General features: G+C 42.6%; 1 protein-coding gene across 41 annotated transcripts in view; it reads left to right on the top strand.

The window, feature by feature from the left end:
* Positions 1-21,194, top strand: part of LOC148004800 (uncharacterized) — a 95,580-nt gene that overhangs the window by 47,002 nt on the left and 27,384 nt on the right. For 6 of the 41 annotated variants that reach the window (XR_015625545.1, XR_015625541.1, XR_015625540.1 and 3 more), the window contains one exon: positions 18,988-19,222. The exons of 34 other annotated variants lie outside the window; for them this stretch is intronic. The gene's annotated coding sequence lies outside the window, so the exon portion shown is untranslated. Of the gene's footprint in view, positions 1-17,125; positions 17,239-18,987; positions 19,223-21,194 lie in introns of those variants that run through there. One more of the 41 variants, XM_087559769.1, reaches the window with a different exon arrangement.

The following is a 21,194-nucleotide window of genomic DNA, read 5'->3' as shown; positions in this document are numbered from 1 at the left end:
GAGCAAAATCTAATCAGGTAGTTGGATAACCCATGGCTTTATCACCTTGACACATACAATACAACACCACACATTGCTGAAGTATTTGAACATCATCTAGTAGGCAGACATCATGATGTCTATGTCTCTCACTCTGAAGTTTTACCTGAACACTTATTCTTGTAATAGCTTATGAGGATAAATACCACGTTGGATGTCCTCGGATGCAGGTCAAACATGCTTGGCATCATTGGGTTTCAATCCCCAGAGAACGTGTTAGGCTGTAGTTATGAGCCCAGGTGAAAGTTTGATTATTTCAATTGAATGAATTTGATCCACATACAAATTACGGCCATAGTTTTGACGACTGTATGATATACAGACAAATCAAAATGGATATCATAGCTTAAAGGAGATAATTTTTAGGGGGACAGAAGAAGCCATCATAAGCATTGTATTGGCTGTTTTTGTATGTCAACTTGACACAAGCTAGAGGCATCAGAGTGAAAGGAGCCTAGGTTGAAGAAATGCCTCCATGAGATCCAACTGTAAGATATTTTCTCAATTGATGATCAATGGGAAATGGTCCAGCCCATGGTGGCTAGTATTATCTCTGGGCTGGTAATCCTGGGTTCTATAAGAAAGCAGGCTGAGCAAGCCATATGAAGCAAGCCAGTAAGCAGCACCCCTCCATGGCCTCTGCATCAACTCCTGCCTCCAGGATCCTGTCCTGTTTGAGGTCTTGTCCTGATTTCCTTCAGTGATGAACAGCAATGTGGAAGTGTAAATAAACCCTTTCCTCCCCAGCTTGTTTTTTGGTCATGGTGTTTTGTGCAGCAATAGAAACTTTCACTAAGGTAATTGTCAGGAGCACACTTGGGTCAAATAAAGATAGATGGGATTGGTAGGTGCATAAATCGGGATAATTAATGTTTTTAAATGTACATGTAACTATGTAATTGAAATATCTCACCTTCCTGCTCTGAGGGGGTATATGTACATGTGTGCACATATGTGAAGACCAAAGTACAACCCTTGGTGTTGTTTTTAGGTGCCTGTCAACCTTTATTTGAGATAGGGTTTTCACTGGCCTGAAACTCTTTAATTAGGTTGGGCTGGTTAACAAGCAAGCTCCAGGGTCTTCCTGCCTCTGCCTCTCCAGCACATGTGTATGCATACACATGTATGTATGTAACAATAATTAATGGAAAGAGGTCATGAATTTAAAAGAGAGCAAGAAGGGGTGTATTCGAAGGCTTAGAGGGAGGAAAGAGAAGGTGGAAATTATGCAGTTATAATTTAAAAAAATAAATAATAAAAATTAGAAAAAGTACATTGCATGTTTAGCATTTTTACATTTTTAAATATTTATTTTATGTATATTGGAATTTTGTTTGAATGTGTGAGGGAGTTAGATACTCTGGAATAGAAGTTACAGGCAGTTGTGAACTTTCATGTGAGTACTGGGAATTGAATCTGGGTCCTCTAGAAGAGAAGTCAGCGTTCTTAAATGCTGAGCCGTTTTCCCAGCCCCACGTGTAATGCGTCTGTAATGGGAGTTCTGGGGATTAAACACAGGTCTTCCTGCTTACAAATAAGCTTTTGCTGACTGAGCTATGTCCCCCAGTCTGATATTTGTATGAGCTACGTTCCCAGTCTGATATTTCTTTCTCTCCTTCTTTTGATTAAACATAAATTCTTTTAAATGATTTATTTTTGGAATTTTTCACACATAATGACTAAATATTGTGAATGGGTCCCAAGACCACATCTCAGTTTTTATTGTATTTTTTTATCAAAAGGAAAGTAAAAAAAATAGTGATTTTCAAGGTTCTTTCATGGCCCAAAAACTTTGAAAAATCAAATGCCCCTAGAATATTTCTTAAAATGATACTAGCCTCAGGTCCTTGGCTACAAAAACACTTTTGGGTATCAGTTCCATCTCTGAGAATTGGCATTAATTCAAACTAGATGTTTGGTTACTCCCACAAGCTTGTGCCATCATTGCATTGGACTTCCTTCCTTCCTTCCTTCCTTCCTTCCTTCCTTCCTTCCTTCCTTCCTCCCTTCTTTCCTTCCTTCCTTCCAGATTTATTTATTTATGAGTACACTGTCGCTGTCTTCAGACACACCAGAAGAGGGCATCAGATCCCATTACAGATGGTTGTGAGCCACCATGTGGTTGCTGGGAATTGAACTCAGGACCTCTGGAAGAGCAGTCAGTGCTCTTAACCACTGAGCCATCCCTCCAGCCTGTGCCAGTTTCTTCTATGGTGCCTTCAGATTCTCTCTCCATCTCTTATAATCTGTCAGTAAAGCTTGCCTCTGTGGTTCCTGTTTGAGTTTCTAAATTTTTCATTTTCAGATTTCCCTGTTTTTTTTTTTTTTTGATTCCATCTACATTTTCAGGTTTTGAATAGTTTCATTCATTTCCTTCCACTGTTCGTTTCTGTTTTCATAGATTTCTACCTTTAAGAACCTCTTGTATTCATAAAGGTTAGTTTTTAGATTTTTCCTTCTGTTTCAACTGTATTGTGATTCTCAGGGGCTACTGTGGTAGGGTTCCTGCGTTCTAGTGGCGACACTGTCTTTGCTGTTACTGAATATACTTCATGCTGAAGCCTAGGCATCTGGGTTTGGGAAGATAGTAATCCTAGGTGCTGATTTCTGGTCTTGTTTTTGTTGGATGGATGTTTTACTTCTTGGTTTCTGTTGCCTTCTCTAAATTCAATCCCCTGGTCTCATGTCCAGCTCTGTAGCAGACTATTTGCTGAGGCCTCTCCCCACTCTCTGCCGTCATTAACAGGCGACTAAGCAGTTCCTGGTGGAACACCTCATTTTCCTCCCTCCTGTGGACCCCTTTAACCCCCCCTAGCCCACATCCACAGGAGGGTGTGGTTCCTTGTAGGTTGCCTAGGTGGGAATTCTGGGATCCTCCTAGGTGTGACTGTGGTGGTTCCAGGTAAAGCGTGTCTTTTAGGTATGGGAAGCAAACACCTAGGGATGGGGATCTGAAGCTCACCTGCCTGCTTTGCTGGTCAGCTTGCTTCTCCGGCTGCTTGGGTACCAAGAGTTAGGATAACAAGATGAATGGAGAGAAAGGCTGGAGGGAAAGATCTGTGTGACCCACCGGGGATGGGGGACAAGCAGGGAGAGGAGGCTGCAGCATGTGGTCTGGTACAGAGCTCAGGGTGAGACTGGGGAATTGGATTTGGAGGGGAGGTGAAGATCTGCAGTTAGCTTACCTGCTTGGTGTTTTTTTTCTCTAAAAATAAAAATAAAGAAATACAGAAATAAATTAATGTTTCAGTGTTTTGTGTGCCTGTGTGTTTGTGTGCCGTGTGCATCCATGGTACACACAGGAGCCAGGGAAGGGTGATAGATCTGGACCTGGAGTTACAGATGGCTGTGATCTATCATGTATATGCTGAGAAGCAAACGCAGGTCCTCTGCAAGAGCAGCCATTGTCTTAACTGCTGACTCAACTCTTCAGTTCATCGTTCAGATTTCCTTCAAACTCTAGTCTCAAGTCTGGGTTGACTCCCTTTCTTCACTTCTCTCTTTGCCTTCTCTGACCATAGTTATAATTATTCTTTGAAATTTTCTTCCAGCTCATCTCCAATAGGGAACTTTATTAATGGCTTTTTTTTTGAGGAGACATGTTATTTTATGTATTGATTGTGGTGTTTTTATTTTTGCACTGAGAATTTCATATTTAGAGTTAGTTTGTTGGTTGAATTTTTTATTTCTTTTGTCTTCAAATCACCCTCCTTCTTTAAGCAGGAGTGCTTACGATGTTCATGAAGGAGACTAAGACAAAGGATGAGTTAGGTTTGGTTTGTTGATTTCTTCTTTTTGTCAGATGTTTGGGGCTACAGCCTCCTCCTGCTTATCAGCTACAGTCTGGTTCTTTCCCTGCTTTGGTTAAGGAACTTAGAACAAGTTTCCCCAGCAGTTGGGCTGGTCCTTGCCTCAAAGCAAGATAGTGTATGTAACTGGAGAGTCCCTCAGGCCTCTGCAGGGCTGTGGTGAGTCTCAAAGGGAGGGGGATGGCCTATCTTCCAGTCATGACTGGTGGCAGGAGAGTCCCTTGTGGGGGATAGGCTGGGAACTGGTGCTTTTCAAAGAGAGGGCAAGGAGGTAGTGACAGTCCTTGACATGCAATTATAGAGCAATGGGGCAACCTCAATGGAGGAGGCTAAGAAGGGGAGCACAAGGGGGCTTACCTGAGTCTCTGTCCCATATGAGCAGGCTGGAGAGTCCCTGGGGTGATGGTATGGGACCTGGGGCATCCCAAAGAAGGGAGAGGGACAAGAACGAGATGGCAGTCTGATGTTAGAAAATTCTACATTGTATCTTTTTAATATGTAACTCACATTTGATGTTATTCCAACCATAAAGATTTCTCTTATTGAACCATATTCTTTGGTCTGATGGTCTTTTATTGATCAATTCATGAAACATTTCTTCAAAAAGAAATACCTTTAAATATTGAAATAACTTCCCTCCTTGAGACTTCAAGGATATACATTTTAAAACAATTATCCTCTGATTGAGTTATCATTACCATTATTAGTTTGTAATTGATCAAAATAACATGCGTGCATACTATGCACTTTAATAAATAATTGCTAGCCAAAGAAGTGAAATATTGGAAATAACTTTCATGATAAATAGAAAGTAAGGTTTATATTGTCCCATGGAAATAAAATTTTGAATTGTCCTTTTGTTTTATATCTAAGTTATTTACATATTATATGTAGCTGAAAAGTATTATTATCTTTTTAGCATAATGGGTAAAAATGGAGGAGTGGCTGGGTAAAGATAGCTGTCTCACTGCCTTAAGGTGATTTTTTTTTGTATAGGTCATTTCTATAAATGAATACATGTTTGCTAATTGTACAACCATAACTCATCCCTTTGTAAGTTGAATTTCACATGTTCCCAGGCATGTCTATCAAGATCCTCATGCACATGTAGCCATGTTTGAAGATTGTAATGGATGCAAGGAAAATGACCCTGGTGTGACAATATGTGACTTTGCTCATAAGAAGTTTATTCTTTTAATTATTTTACTTCATTTCAAAGCATTCCATCTCCTGTTTTGAAGGATTTGGGGCGCACCCAGCACCCATATTTTGATCCCTGGTATCTTCCTGGGATGTTGCTGGGGGGGATTGTATAACTGAAGCTACATGTGTCATTGACTGTATTGTCTACATTCATTGACTGTATTGTCAAAATTATCCTTTCAGATGCTGCGACAGCTTCCTCTTGGTATTTCACACAGATTTCTGAAGTTAACCTCTGACTTTCATAGTAACCAAAGAGGACCACAGGAAAGGGAACAAGACTTTCTGTCATTTCTCCCCCCCCCTTTTAGTTTTTTTTGGCTTGATCGGATATTGGTTTCTACAGTTTGCATGACTAATTCATTCTCTGTTTAAATAACTGTCTTATAACCTTAGCATCTAAAGGGGGAAAATTTCCCCATCACTTCCACGAGGCATTCATTACAGATCATCTTATACACCTCGTATAGAATAGGCCTACTGACTTTTGACAAGGGCTGGATTTGGCAGTAAGCCTGGCCTCTTTGATTCTCCCTCTGGCCCCAAATCACTCTGGAGTCAGTCTGGAGGCTATTCAATGTCCCAGTTATACAAGTTCTGATTGAACGACAGTAGCACTTTCACCTACATAGAGAGAGATCTTTAGGAATGAGGGTCCTTTGATGTTTCTTTATCCCTGGAAAGGCAATGACAAACCAGAACACAGGGAAGATGGGACAGCCCCTGAAGAGCTAAGCCGTGTTCATCTTCTAAACCAGCAAGAGGGTACGGCCTTCCATTTTTTGAAGTGTTGTTTTTCCCAAGGTTCCATATCTAATGACCCAGAGGAGCTTCCAGGACCACTTTATTCCCGTCTCCTTCCAGCACAGCCATCTGAAGAAGCAACTCTGCCTCTGAGGTCAGGGTAGACACTTGACAAAGAGGTGGGAAGTTGGGAAACCGAAGGAGGGGTTTAAGGAGCGTGTGTCAGGATCAGATTTTCGATTTGCTGCTCTGTCTGCAGTCTCAGGGAGGATGCTCAGGTTACACTGGGGTGATCAAGTTGTCATTGTGCTAGAGAAAGCCAATGCATTTTCCATATGTGCTGCCTGTGTTAGGAGCTGAACCCTGACAGCTCTAGTGTGCTTCAGAGGCAGTGCCTGTCATTTTAGGATGGAGATGAGCAAACCAGACTTTATTTCTGCAAATGGTTCGTCTGGAGAGCATCTCCTCTAAGCTGTCTTAGTGGACACCAAGCTCTGGTGTGCAATGGGTGTGCAATCATTTTGGGTGAGTAAGTAGCCTTCTCTCAATCTGTTCCTTACTGGTGGCCTGGGAGTGATATTTTCTTCTACTACACCGGTTATTATGATAGTTCCTTTCCTAGTCTGTGCCATTGTGCTGCCTGTTGTCTATTTTCTCCTCGTGCTGAGGAGAGAGGAGGGGGAGCAACAATCAGAGGAATCACAGAAGAGGAAGGTGAGTAAGGAGCAGGTGTGGAGGTTAAAGGATGCATCAGTCCTACATTAAGAGATGATGCAGTTGGACCAAGAAGAGCCAGCTGTGCTATTGGATTCCATTCTAGCTCCAGGATCCTAACAGGGTGGAGGTTAAGGTGGCCTGAAACCATTTAAGTTTAGGCTCCAGGTTTTGTGGTATCTGAATAGTAACAGTGGTCTCTGGAGGTTGGTGTATTAGTTCCAGAAAAATACAGCAAACAGGATGTGTGCCTCTGTGTGGGGGAGATAGATGGGGCTTTCTGAGAATGATTTACTTTATTTTAAGGGATTAGCTCATGTGATTGCAGAAGCGCTGTTGAAGTCTGCAGGGGTCCTCTGGAGATCCAGAGAGGAGGAGTGACCTAAGGGTGATGATAATCTGCAGGCAGAGTTCATTTTTGCTTGGTACAGATGGTTTTTGCTCAGCTGATTGGCCCCTTGGTCTCAGTTGCCTTCAGGTCACATTGAACAATGAAATCTCCCGATCTCTTCCAATCTTTTATCTCCTTGTCAGCCTACATTGGACATCAAATCGGCCACCCGAATTTTAGTAACAACCTTCATTCAAAATCACAGACTTAGGGGCCCGAAAGCTCAGCAGTTAGATCACATGCTACTTTTGCAGATGACCAAATTTCAATCCTCAATTGGCATATAACAGCCTATACCTCCAGTTCTAAGGGATCTGGCCCCCTCTTTTGGCTTCCATGGAAACTGTACTCATGTGCACAAACCTGTATTTAGCACATGCTTAGATACATAATTAAAGAATAAAAATTAAATTAAAAAGATTACAGTTTTAGCTGGGCATGGTCATTGCACTGTTGATCCCGTCAGTGGGAGAGGCCAAGGTGGGAGGATTACTACAAGTTCAAGACTAGCCTGGACTATATAAGACACCATCTGTTTCAAAAATGATCTAGTGATTTAATTATTCCCTTCTCGAAAAAAAAAAACAAACTTAAACAAAATCTTAAAACACTGTATTAGACAGGGATCTCTACAGATAGAATGAATCTATATTCTACAAGCAGAAAGTTCAAGAACCCAGTAGTTTGCTCGGTCCATGAGGGTGGATGTCTCAGCTGGTTGTCAGTATACATTGGAATCCTGAAGAAGTAGACTGTAATGCAGAGGAGTGGACTCGCTACAGAGAGTGAGCGCAAGCAGGCAAAGAGCAAAAGTTTCTCCGTTCCCTGTCCTTTATAGGCTGCCAGCAGAAGGTGGAGTCCAGAGGAAAGGTGGATTTTCCAGCCTCAAAAGATATGAATTAAAGGTGAATCTTCTCACCTCAAATGATTTAATTAAGAAAAATCCCTCACAGGCATACCCAGTCACTTGGGTTTTAGTTAATTCTAGATATAGTCAGGCGGGCAATCAAGAACAGCCATCACAGACACAGAAACATTAGGATAATGCTTGACCAGATATCTAGGTCCAGCAAGACATTCAAAGGACATATAAAGTCAGTCGTCACATGCATGTAACTCTCTGCGTAAGAGATTACACCTGGGCCACGTATTTCATTTACTTACTTAGCTGACTCTGGCAGGTGGATAGAAGCTATGGTCCTCACTGTAGCACAGGCCCTGATGATTATGAACAAGTTTTCATCATCAGATACGTGTGATAAAGTTAGCTTGCTGGCCTGCAGCCTCCAGGCTACTATGATAAATGGAGCAAAGGAAAAATGTAAAGCACGAGGGGGTCTTTGGCTTGGATCTTTGTATGCATGTGTGTGCGGTAACTTAGATGAGCTTAAAAGTCATGTTAGAATTTTAACAGCATGGCTTTGGGCATGGAGACACCCACCTGCTATTCCAAGTGATGGGAAAACTAAGCAACAGAAGGGTTAAACTCTAGCAGGTCATGGAGACAGGCTTGGAGAATGGTCAGAGCATAGGAAAGGGGTGGAACTTCAGGTTTCTGTGGTATAGAAACCTCACCATGAGCTCAAGGTTAGTCCAGTGTCATGGGATCCAAAATAATAGCCAGAAAAATCTAGCCCAGACCTGTCTAGTGTGGAGGAACTGTCTTAGTCTAGAATGGCTCCAGAATAGGAAACTGGAGGGGTCCCGACCCATCATTGCCCAGGATGTGAATGCAGTTCAGACTCCAGATCTCTGTGTCCCCAGGAAAGTGTGTGCTGGGAACAGAGGAGTTCTTGCTGTGAGGGCAGTGGTGCTTTCCTCCATAAGATGGCGCTCAGGGTTTGTCTTTGTGTGTGTGGTTTTCCTTAGATTGAAGAAAGGAAGAAAGAAACTTCTACATTACAGTCTGTTTTAGACTCCATGGCAATATGAGTTGTCTTTCCTAATTTAAGAAGCAGATTTCATATGTTTATGATTTTTTTGGGGCCATATATCTAATAGCCGATAGCTGCTTTTCTTCCTACTGGGACGTGGTAACAAAGGGAGGGAGGGGAAGTTTGTTACAGTCTCTTTCTCCTGCATGGATTCCGCTCCTCCCTATGGAGTTCATGGTCTAGCTAGAATTTAGATCCATCTCATCTTATTTAAAGGGTGGTCTATGAAAGGCGCTATGCTGTAGGGGAAAACAAGATAGGTTACTGGAGGAGGAAGAAAGGATTAAGAATCTGTAAGTTTACTAAGCAAAGCCAAGAACACCAGTGTCATGAAAGAAAGTAGCACATGATTTTTCTGAAGACTGTGACAGCCAAGTTTCCCTGTGACAAAGCTAGTCACCATAGATGGCTTCTTAAGAGCTGTACAGTGGAGACCACAGTTGGGAGGAGGGGAGACTATAAGTTTGTAAAATGTAGAAACTTTCAGAAAGGAGATAATTAACAATGAAAGAACTTTAACAACCGAGAGGAAATCTCTCTAATTTTTTTGGGTTTTTGTCTTAGTGGTCTTTTGTTTATTTGTTTTTATTTTTGCTTTTATGGGTTATTTGTATTACTTGTCTTTTGTTTCTATTTTTTGTTGAGAGAGCAATATATATATATATATATATATATATGAGAGAGAGAGAGAGAGAGAGAGAGAGAGAGAGAGAGAGAGAAAGAGAGACAGGAAGAGACACAGAGAGACAGAGGATGATAGAGAACACGAAGTTGGGTGGTAGGGATGGGGGAGGATTTGGGAGGAATCAGGGAAAGGGAAACATGACCAAAATACACTATGAATTTTTGTTTAAAATTAAAAAAGAAAACAGCCAGGGTTGCAGAGTGAGACTTTGTCTAAGAGCAGCAGCAGTAACAACTGGGGCTTGGGAGATGACTCCGTGGGCAAAAGTACTCATTACACAAGCTCGAGGGCTTGAGCTTAGATCCCTGAAACGCACCTGAAAACCCAAATGTTTATGCTCATCTGTAACTATAGAGCTTGTGGTGCGAGAAGTGCAGGGTACATTGCTCTATGAACTGAGAATTGCCCAGAAAGCCTTGTGTGCCACATAGTCCCCATCATGTGTTGACATGGTGGAAGCAACAAGATAAAACCTGCTTCAAAAACAGGTAGAGGGTGAGAACTGACTCCCCAACATTTCCTCTGTCTGCCATTGGTACTTTCTAGTATGCTTATGCCTGAATTCACCCCCCGCCCCCACCAACCTCCAACACACACACAGCACCACCATCACTAAAAGCAAAGTTTAAACCAAAGGAGCAATTCTGGATTAACATTTTTGAGATGGGTGGGTATCCCCATCCCTCAACCGGAGGCCATGCCTATCCACCGGATATGATCTCTAGAGGTTCTCTCTCCCCTTGGTTGGGCATTTCAGCTAATGTCATTGTGTTGGGTCCTGGGGACTTCTTGGCTCCCTGACATCTGGGACTTTCTAGTAGCAGCCCGCAGTTCCCCATCTCACATTGCTACACACCTCCATTCAATTTCCTGACCCTCTGTACTTCTCCCTGTTTCCTCCCACACCTAAATCTGCTCCCCCTTTCCCTCCCTCTCTTCTCCTTCCCAGATCCCTACCTCCATTTACCTCCCATGATTATTTTTTTCCCCTTCTAAGTAGGACTAAAGCAACCACACTTTGGTCTTCCTTCTTCTTGAGCTGCGAATTTCATGAAGGCACTGTTTTTAATGGCTGAGTAGTACTCCATTGTGTAAATGTACCACATTTTCTGTATCCATTTCTCTGCTGAGGGATATCTAGGTTGTTTTCCAGCTTCTGGCTATTATAAATAAGGCTGCTATGAACATATTAGAGCACATGTCCTTGTTATATTTTGGAGCATCTTTTGGGTATATGCCCAGGAGTAGTATAGCTGGGTCTACAGGTAGTACTATGTCCAATTTTCTGTGAAACCACCAGACTGATTTCCAGAGTGGTTGTACCAAGTATTCCTCTTTAACCACATCCTTGCCAGCATCTGCCGTCACCTGAGTTTTTGATCTTAGCCATTCTGACTAGAGTGATGTGGAATCTCAGAGTCGTTTTGACTTGCATTTCTCTGATGACTAAGGATGTTGAACATTTTGCTCCTGACAAAAGGAAATGCAGAGACAAAGAGTGGAGCAGAGACTGAAAGAAAGGCCATCCAGAGACTGCCACACCTAGGGATCCATCCCACCTTCAGATACCAAACTCAGACACTATTGTTGATGCCAAGAAGCACTTGCTGACAGGAGCCTGGTAAAACTGTTCCCTGAGAGTCTGTGCCAGAGCCTGACCAATACACATGTGGATGCACACAGCCAACCATCGGACTAAGCGTGGGGACCCAAAAGGAGGAGTTGGGGGAAGGACTGAAGGAGCTGAAGGAGTTAGCAACCCCACAGGAAGAACAACAATATCAACCAACCAGACCTCCCAAAGCTCCCAGGGACTAAACAACTAACCAAAGAGTACATGTGGAGTGACCCATGCTTCCAGTTGCATATGTAGCAGAATTACCTCATTTGGCATCAATGAGAGGGGAGCTCCTTGGTCCTGTGGAGGCTTGATGACCCAGCTTAGTGGAATGCTAGGGTGTTGAGGTGGGAGGGGTGGGTGGGGGAGTACCCTCATAGAGGCAAGGAGATTGGGGGAGGGGATGGGGGTTAACTGGGAAGGGGGATAACATTTGAAATATAAATAAATGAAATAACCAAAGATAGAAAAAGACCACCTTGGAAATCAATACATAATTAATAGCACACATATCATTCTTCTTTTTAGTTCAGGGACCAAAATCATAATCAGGAATTTTTATTTCTTTTTAATAGATAAGAAAGCAAAGGTTTTGAGAAATTATATGATTACAAGAATGTTTTTCGAGTCTTAGATATGGCAGTTCTCATGGAGAAAATGGAGAAAACGACAAATTCTGAAAATAATGAGATAGAGTCTTGGGGTCTCTCTCTCTCTCTCTCTCTCTCTCTCTCTCTCTCTCTCTCTGTGTGTGTGTGTGTGTGTGTGTGTGTGTGTGTGTGTGTGTTCCCTTCTCATGACTTGGATGTTGAGAGGGTGCTAGGTGCTAGAAGACCTGGCAGGATCTATGCATTTTGGGTGCCATCATGGTTCCTAAAATTCCTGTGTTGGGCTTTTACACCTCTACTAGCTTTGAATAATACTGTACTTGAAGATGAACCCTTTGAAGAAATACAATCTGCTGGGAACTTGACCTTGGACTTAGCATCTTCAGAAGAATGAAAAATAAATCTCCACTCTTCAAACCATAAAGTTTAGTGTTTTATTGTAGAAACCAAAAATACAGGTGAGGTTTGTTTTATTTTCTACTGGAGAAGGAAGTGTCACCATTGTGGATCTTTTGGTTAAAGCTATCTTTTTTTTTTTGTGATTCTAAGAGCCTTTGACTCTAAGAAGTGCATTTGCTGTTTGTGAGGTTGTCTGAATCCCCTAAATGTTATGGTCCCATGATTAGAGAATAAATAGAGATTGTGATGGAAACAGAAAAGCCCATGGAGGATCTTGGAACTACATATAGATTTCCCATCAATTTCCAAGGGGGCTCAGTGTGGGAGAATTGCCCAGTTGTTTGCCTCTCATATATGAGAGATTTTAAATCTCGGATGGGGTCTGTGGAATGATAATGGCATGGATGCCTCCTCTGAGGATTGAAGGAACTCTTTTCAAGACTTTCCAAGGACAAATGTATCGTTAGAATTTTTCCCATTGGAAAGAATTCACTAGAGCTGGAAGAGTCACATGGGGGCATTCATTCAACTGCCTGGCCTCATCACTCTAGGCAGAGGGGAATCCCATCCTTCCTGTGAAAGGAAAGCTCATCATAGGCTCATCTTGCCCTTTGGGTCTGTGAGGAACTGAAGTTGTGACTTTGAAGGTTCCCTAAGACTCACACACATGACATTTGAAGGTTTTGGGACATTAATGGGTATACTATTTGCTGAACAGCCTCTAATCTACATAATAGCTGTATTGGCTTGTAAGCCAGAACATGTGAAGAACATGCTAAGAGATATGGATTATATGGATCATGCTAAGAGGTATGGACAGCAACATTAAACATCAACAAACCATTTAGACAAGGAAAGTCAAGGTAAGACTTGCACTTGAAAAGGAGCCTCTGTTTGCAGAATAGAAGATGGCTTATACTCTAGCAGTATATACTTGACATGAAGTAAATAGTGTAGTAAGTTGGGTAAACTGTAGTAAGTAAGCAATGTAGTAACTTGACATGAAGTAAAAAGGCATGAGATTTGGGGGTCAGAAAAGACGGCACATGGCAACTGATCATCTATGATGGTGAAGTCAAGGAAGTCTAGGGAAACTTCTAGATTTCTGTATCCAAATGAATAGGTGCCAATAACAGAGACATAAGAGATGGGAAAGCCCATCGACCAAGTGCATATAGGCTCCTGGAGCTTAGGAGGGAAGTCCATATTGATCCATTCAGTATTGTTATCAAAGCATTCACTAAAGTCTGAGAAAGATGAGGTAGGCCTGAAGAGGGAATTGTGGGGGTAATAAGTAATAGGGGAAGAAGTATAGTATTCCTTGGATGTTGAAGAACGGGAGGAGCCAAGATCAAGTAACACAGATCCTATGACATCATCATAGTAGGCCACAGGTCCTTCAGAATCGAACCCTAAGTCGTTAACATGCAAACCTGAGACACACTACCAGCTCTTCCCTTGTGCTTTTACCAAGCAGAATTCTACAGCATGTAGATCTGTGTTCCTTTTTTGCTGACTCAAGGGAGGCTGCTCTTACCCTGACTTCATAGTTAGAGCTTTATCTTCTTGGTCATTCTGCATATAGCAGTTTCTGATTATGTCAATCCTTAAGTGAACCAATATGACATGATCTAAAATGTCTCTAACTAGACTACAAGTGGACATTTCCACCACATGCTGGAGGTGGACAAGGATTCTGAGCCTCATGGTGAGGCTTTGCTCTGGAGGGTGAAGCAGAGAAAATGGAGCTTTCTGATGATGGTGGTTGTATTAGTCTACTTGGACTGCCATGACCAAACTCTTAGACTACATTTATAATTTATTTTACAGTCTACAGGATGGAAAGTCCAAGGTCAAGACAGTAGAGAGTCACAGTCTAGTGACAACTTGTTTCTTGCAGGAAGCACCCTGTGGCTGTGTCCTCACCTAGCAGAAGAGATGAGGCAGCTCCCTTCTACCACATTATGAAGATATTGATGCCATTGATGAAGAGAGCCCTCATGACTTAGCCACGTTCTAAAACAAATACTACCAAACCCTAGGCACGTTCAACTGTATTAGTGCTATTAATGCTATTTGACAGTACTTCATTCTGACCTTGCCTTTGCCATGCTGAGCCACACTGTTGGCATTGGCAGGGAGGCATGCCATTTGCACCAGTGACTATGGACAGGTGTTCTTAGTAAGAAGAAACATTCAGTGTTCTAGTAAGATGTATTTGCTTTGGCTTTCCAGAACGAAACACTAAGCTGTGGATCATGGCTGCTTCTCTAGCCTGGACCCTCCATTGGATTTCAAGCTGATGGGGAACCAAGAGGAGAGTAATTGAGACTGGGCAAGTCTGGATGAATCCTGAAGAGCTCAATCAAACCTAGTAGGCAATGTCATAAGTGAGACATAGATGTGTGTTGCTATAAGCCATTAGACATTTTGTTATGCAACACAATCTGGTGATGACTGACTAACAAGAAGCTGAGTTATACCTATCAGCTCAAGGGGACTCATTGTATTTCCTGAGACTCAAGTAAACTAGTCATCATTTAAATGCGGTGAGGCAGGCTTTTCTGTTACTTTCAGACAAAGCCATCTGCACAGCACATGACTACCATTTTCTAGTTATTCCCACCCCCATAAGCATCTTGTACTTTTTTAGCATAATTTTTTCTCTATGGAGTCCTGCACCACCTGCTAGGCTTTACTCATCCCTAATGACCCAGATCAATGCTGTTTTCCTGTGAGATTTCCTGTGAAGAGTTATTCTTATAAAACTTGTCTTTTTCAAGCACATTGCATTGCCATTACTGGTTCCTTAGATAATAGTGTGTGTGTGTGTGTGTGTGTGTGTGTGTGTGTGTGTGTGTGTGTGAATTAAAATATAACTGATCACCTGATGATCAGTCAGGGAGATCATCCTTGAGGAAGACTCACTCACCCTCTTTCAGTATCCCCTAGTTGACTGTAGTTCTTTGTCTATGGGTAGGATTCTATGCGATTCCCCTTTCCATGTTACTGTGTCTACTGCTTTTCTATTTCTTTGGGTCTTGTTTAGGTAGCTATATTGTGGAGGCACATTGAGGCTTCCCTGTCATTTCTAGGTGACAGAATCTCAGCAGATTTCTTGGTCCTTTTTCTTAGCTATTTCATCTTGTTCCTAGTGTGTGCCTGCTACCTAATAAGTGCTCAGGAAAGTCTGCTTAGCAGGTGAGTCAGTTTTGAAATATATTCATATAAGGGATTGCTGAGAGGAGACATGTGTTAGTTTAAGCATCCTCTCTGGCTTATAGGTTGCTGATAAAGTTAGACTACATGGGTAGCATTTATGCAGAAGCATCTGTCCTTGAGAAAGGAGGAAGATAGTAAAAACCTAAGACTTTCTTTATCATCTGATCAAGATACCCCAAAGGGTCAGCAGGCTCAGAAATTTGGCAGAAGTTTTATTTATTAAGAGATTCACAGAATTTACTACCACCTGAGAATCATCCTTGCCAAGACTGTATGACTTTTGGGTCATTTGCCTGAGAACTTGATATCATTTTGTGGACAACTGACTTCAACTCCCACTAACATTGATTTAGTTCTGGATTCCTGAGGCATTTCAAATGATAGCCGTCATGGAACCAGATAAATATTTCACAGATAAAAAACCCCCACATCACAGACAAGTGCAAAGAGAGGCAACACAACAAACTCAAGGTGCTAAAATTTATACGATTTACCTGGAGTTTCAGTTCAGAGTCTCTGACTCCAAGCCCAATTATTTATTTATTTTATGGCCTACAAAACAAAATGTCATCTTCTAAAATCTTCCAAGGTTCTGAGATCAGATGAGATAATATAAATACAATTTTATTTAGATACTATTAAAAGCAATCATACTTTTTTTTTCCGGACTCATTGTGAAGGCATGGCTGTCTTGGAATGCTCTCTGTAGACCAGGCTGACCTTGAATTCAAAGAGAGCCTGTCTCTGGCTCCCAAGTGCTGGGATTAAAGGTGTATGGCATCATATATATGTAGTAATCCTTAACTAGAGTTTGTTTTCAGTAACTTCACCTAATGGATTGAGGGACACAGATTCAAAAATTATATGTTGCCAGTGGAGGAACCTGTTTGGTAGAGAACATGGATTGCTCAGCTAACTTTCACATTCTATTATGGATGGAGATGTGAGGCACCCACCTTTCAAAGTGTATTATATACCCTTATATACCATTATATATCTACCCAACGTCCTTTGACTGGCAACCAAGGGAAATGATAGCTCTCATTTACCAAATAGCCATGATCCTGTTTCTTCTTCCAAATTTTAAAAATCCTGCTGTAAAACATTTGATTCCTTTTTTTAAATTGGATATTGTTTTATTTACATTTCAAATGTTATCCCCTTTTCTTGTTTCCTATCCATAAACCCCCTATCCTACCCCCTACCCTCTACTTCTATGAGAGTGCTCCCCACCCACCCATATACCCCTTCCTGCCCCCTGACATTCCCTTACACTGGTGGGTTGAGCATTGGCAGGACCAAGGACTTCTCCTCCCATTGGTGCCCAACAAGGGCATCCTCTGCTACATATGCAGTTGGAGTCATGGTTCTGTCCCTGTGTACTCTTTGGATGGTGGTTTAGTCCCTGGGAGCTCTGGTTGGTTGATATTGTTGTTCTTATGGGGTTGCAAAGCCCTTGAGCTTCTTCAATCCTTTTTTAATTCCTTCAATGGGGACCCCATTCTCAGTTCAATGGTTTGCTGAGAGCATCTGCCTCTGTATTTGTCATGCTCTGGCAGAGCCTCTCAGGAGACAGCTATATCAGGCTCCTATCAACCTGCACTTCTTGGCATCAGCAATATTGTCTGGGTTTGGTTGCTGTATGTATATGGGCTGGATCCCTAGGTGGGGCAGGCTCTGGATGGCCATTCCTTCAATCTCTGCTCCAAATTTTGACTCTATATTTCCTCCTATGAATATTTTTGTTCCCCCTTCTAAGAAGCACTGAAGCATTGAAGCATTGCACCTTGATCCTCCTCCTCCTTGAGCTTCATGTGGTCTGTGGATTGTATCTTGGGCAATTTGAGCTTTCGGGCTAATATCCACTTATCAGTAAGTACATACCACGAATATTCTTTTGTGATTGGGTTACCTCACTCAGGATGATATTTTCTAGTTCTATCCATTTGCCTATGAATTTCATGAAGTCATTGTTTTTGATAGCTGAGTAGTACTGCATTGTGTAGACGTACCACATTTTCTGTATCCATTCCTCTGTTGAAGGACATCTGGGTTCTTTCCAGCTTCTGGCTATTATAAATAAGGCTTCTATGAATATAGTGGAGCATGTGTCCTTGTTATATGTTGGAGCATCTTTTGGGTATATATCCAGGAGTGGTATAGTTCAGTAGTACTATGTCCAATTTTCTGAGAAACTGCCAGACTGATTTCTGGAGTAGTTGTACCAACTTACAGTTCCACCAACAATGGAGGAGTGTTCTTCTTTCTCTACATCCTCGCCAGCATGTGCTGTCACCTGAGTTTTTTCTCTTAGCCATTCTGACTGGTATGAGGTGGTGATTAATTCCAGAGAAGATAGTGAGGTTCAGAGAGATTATGCATTTTACTCAAAGTTACACTGGTTATAAGGGGGCAGAATTGACTTTTCAATACACATATGCCTGACTCAAAACAGCATGGTCACTCTCTGTTATTATTCTTTAGCCTAGTGGTTCTCAGGGGGTGGTTCTGGGGAATTCCTCTCCCCTGATGTATTATTATGACTTAAAATCTTTAAAAAAAGATTCAATATATTTTATTCAGTCAGAAATTGTGTTTTGACAAATGTACAGTATACATTTGAAGATATGGTTGACGCTGGCATGGATTTGGAGTTGAGTTGTGTGTTTGAGTGTGGACATTTTGCACCTGAACTCTGTATGTAGGTCAAATAAGGACATTTAATGGTTTGGAAGTGAAGTTGAATGCCAATCATTAATTAAATACACTTTAAATAAGCCAGGCATTTAAGACATAGAAAGGCAAATGGAGCTTGGCAGGACAGCTGAGGACATAGGCCAGGCTGACCCACTGTGGTTTGTAGGTCAGTCTGTCTCTTGACTCTTCTCATCTAACTCTTAAGGGACAAGAATGCTTTAAATGTTTTTTAAATAGCTGGGAAAATATGGAAAAATTTAGTTCATATATAATCTGATAATATCTGATATTGCTTCTTGCCCCATATGGCTTGAAAGAGTCACCATCTGGCCTTTTGAGAGTTCCCATGTAGGCCTTTCTTTCTCTTCTGTGAAGTAAGAGGGCACAGCAGCCTGATTTCAGGAGTCTTTTCTGTTCCCTCTCATCTCACTCATGTTAGTAGACATCCTTTACTTCCTGACAGGTCTTGGTGAGGTGCTGGGTCACACAGTAGGACAATGAAGAGGCCAAGGCAGGTTTGCCCAGAGGCTCCTGGACTCTGGAAGAATTGCTTACATCAGGGGGAAAGAAACCAGTTTTTCTGTGGATGAAAGCACCCTTGGGAGAACAGTTCTTCAGTAAACTGCACAGAGTTCCTGGCTTCACAGCATCAAAGCCCCCATCACGAGCCTTCCTGATTGTATTCTTTTACCTCAAAAGTGCTAGGAGGAGCCTTCCTCATCATTGGGAAAAGAAAGACTTTCTATTTTCTGCTAAGAAAAAAGCCCCTGCACAGCAGGAATGGCTGGGAGGCTGCTGTTTGAATTGCTGCAGGCAGGTGACTTCCCTGATTTCAGGGATCCACAGTGGGGCTTTGAGCTTCAGGATCCACTGAAGAAGCTTCATGTCCGCTCCTCTAACACTTTGCCTTCTTATGAATTCCAGATGTTTGATTTTGGAGGTGGAGATGAGGAATTGTGCCCAGTGCATCGTGCCCTCTGTACTTTCCAATGGAGTCAGTCAGCAAGAGGCTGACCAAAGCACTGGAGAGCCTGGCATGCTGTGGCTTTGAAATTTCCCTGCCCCCACCCACCACTGACTGCTCCTCTGTCCTATCTGAGGTCTAAACGTGGGCATTTCAGGGCCCTTCTGGGAAACTCAGTGTCTTTGGCCTTCACTGGTGAGTTAGTAGTGACTTTTCTTTCTGCAGTGCACTGGCCCTCTCCTCCTTTCCTCCCCACATCCTTTCTTTCCTCCCTGCTCCCATTATGCTCCGGTGTCCTCATTTGTCACTGCTCCTGGAATTTAGTCTTAACTGTTAAACACTCCAAAACCCGAAGTAAGACAGGGGCCAGGAAGTCCTGAAAGTATGGAATTTAAATAACACATTTGTTTTTAGGTATATGCTTGGTGTGTGTGTGTGTGTGTGTGTGTGTGTGTGTGTGTGTGCATGCATTTCTTTGTGTGTGTCTGTGTATGTGAGTGTTATGATGTGTGTTGTGTGTGTGTGTATGTGTGTTTCTCTGTGAGTATGTGTGTTTGTTGTGGTATGTGTATGTGTGGTGTGTGTGTGTCTGTGGTGTGTGTGTGTGTGCATGTGGCTATGTGGGGTGTGTGTGTTTGTGTGTGTGTGTGTGTGTGTGTGTGTGTGTGTGTGTGTGTATGTGTTTGTGTGTGTATGGACAGCCTTGGGTGAATATGTTTTGAATCTGTTTGAGGGTAAGTGGTTGACACTTGGGTGCCCCAGCCTGCTCCAACATGAGGCTACTGAAACCAAAGCACAGCTCTTCCTTCCTTCTCCCAGATGCTTGCACACTTCCTTCTGCCCTGTGGACAGCCCTCATCACCATCTCCAGTGTGTTCAGCAGCTCAGTCTCCTTCACAATGGCTATGTCACTTGCTTTTTCTTGACCCTGAGGGGTTTGGTCCAGCCTCAGGTTCTGGAGGTGATGTCTCTTGTCTCTGCCTCTGAAGCTAGGTTGACTCATTACCAAGGCCACTAGTGGGTTGGTCCCAAACTGTAGTCTAATGAGATACCAGGGCCACACTAGTCTGCAGGAGCCTTGCCATATTCTTTTGTGAAGTGGAGAGACTTCTGATCTATGGGGGTCACCTCCTGTCACTCTGTCAAAGTAGAAGCCCTGTGTAGTGGTTCAACAAGGTTTGCTGTGGGGATGGCTCCTTTGTTTCTTTCAGTCCCTACCAATGTTATCCCAGAGTGTAATTTTTCTGTATTTAGGCAACATGTATGGGCTGGGTTGTATTCATTTCCAAACCCCCAGAGACAGAGTGCTTAGTATATAATAGTTAGTAAACACTTGTTGACATGGTTGTCAACAGAGGAGTCATTTGTGAACCTGGGCACTCTGGATTTAATCAGGAGTAAGAAAGTGGCCCAGGAGGGAGTCCTGGGGGTCTGGGTAGAAGTTGTCAGAGGAAAAGCAGAAAGCAGCCAAAGGAGATGAGGAACAGACTCTAGGGCTGTGGGTGCCTCATGGTGGGCTTTGATATTTAATAATCCAGGCTTTGATTTCCACGCACAAGGCTCAGTTGCTGTTTCTGTGTTTAAGCTAATCTGGGGGAGGGGAGGAGTTCTTTTTCAAGTGGGGCCTCTAAAGAAATCTGTAAGGTGAGGACAGTAGTTAAGTCTACAGTTCTGGCCCCCTTTCCCGGACAAATTTCAGAGGGGTCCCATGCAGTGGTCAAGGGTCCCCAAAGCAGAAACATGTCTGTGGTTATTAATGCCAGTCAGCAGAAGAAGGAAGACATGTGCTGGCAAGCTCTGGTGGTCAGGGTTGGCCTTTTCCTCTGAATTTCCTCCTAGAGATCATCAAGCCAGCCTTCGACATCCCGGCTAAGGGCAGCAGCAGCTCTGTAGGGCGCAGTATGGAGGAAATACACACTCTTCTACCAGAGAGGCATGTGTGACTTTTGGAAGGGTGAAGTGACTGTCAGAAGGAAAACCCCAAGTCAGGGACATTCAGCCTTTGCTTCTACTTTGTGTGAGCATAAGATTATATACTGTCATCACCATCTTATAATGATGATGAACAGTGTTTTACAGAGATTCTGGTATTCACTAACCCATGGTGCCACTTGCTCCCTTTCCTCTTTCTGTCCCATCCCTATATTGTAGACATATGGTGGGAATC

Source organism: Rattus norvegicus, chromosome 7 (genome assembly GCF_021556685.1).
Source record: "Rattus norvegicus strain SHRSP/BbbUtx chromosome 7, alternate assembly SHRSP_T2T, whole genome shotgun sequence".
Lineage (NCBI taxonomy): Eukaryota > Metazoa > Chordata > Mammalia > Rodentia > Muridae > Rattus > Rattus norvegicus.
This window is presented reverse-complemented; position numbering and strand designations above follow the sequence as displayed.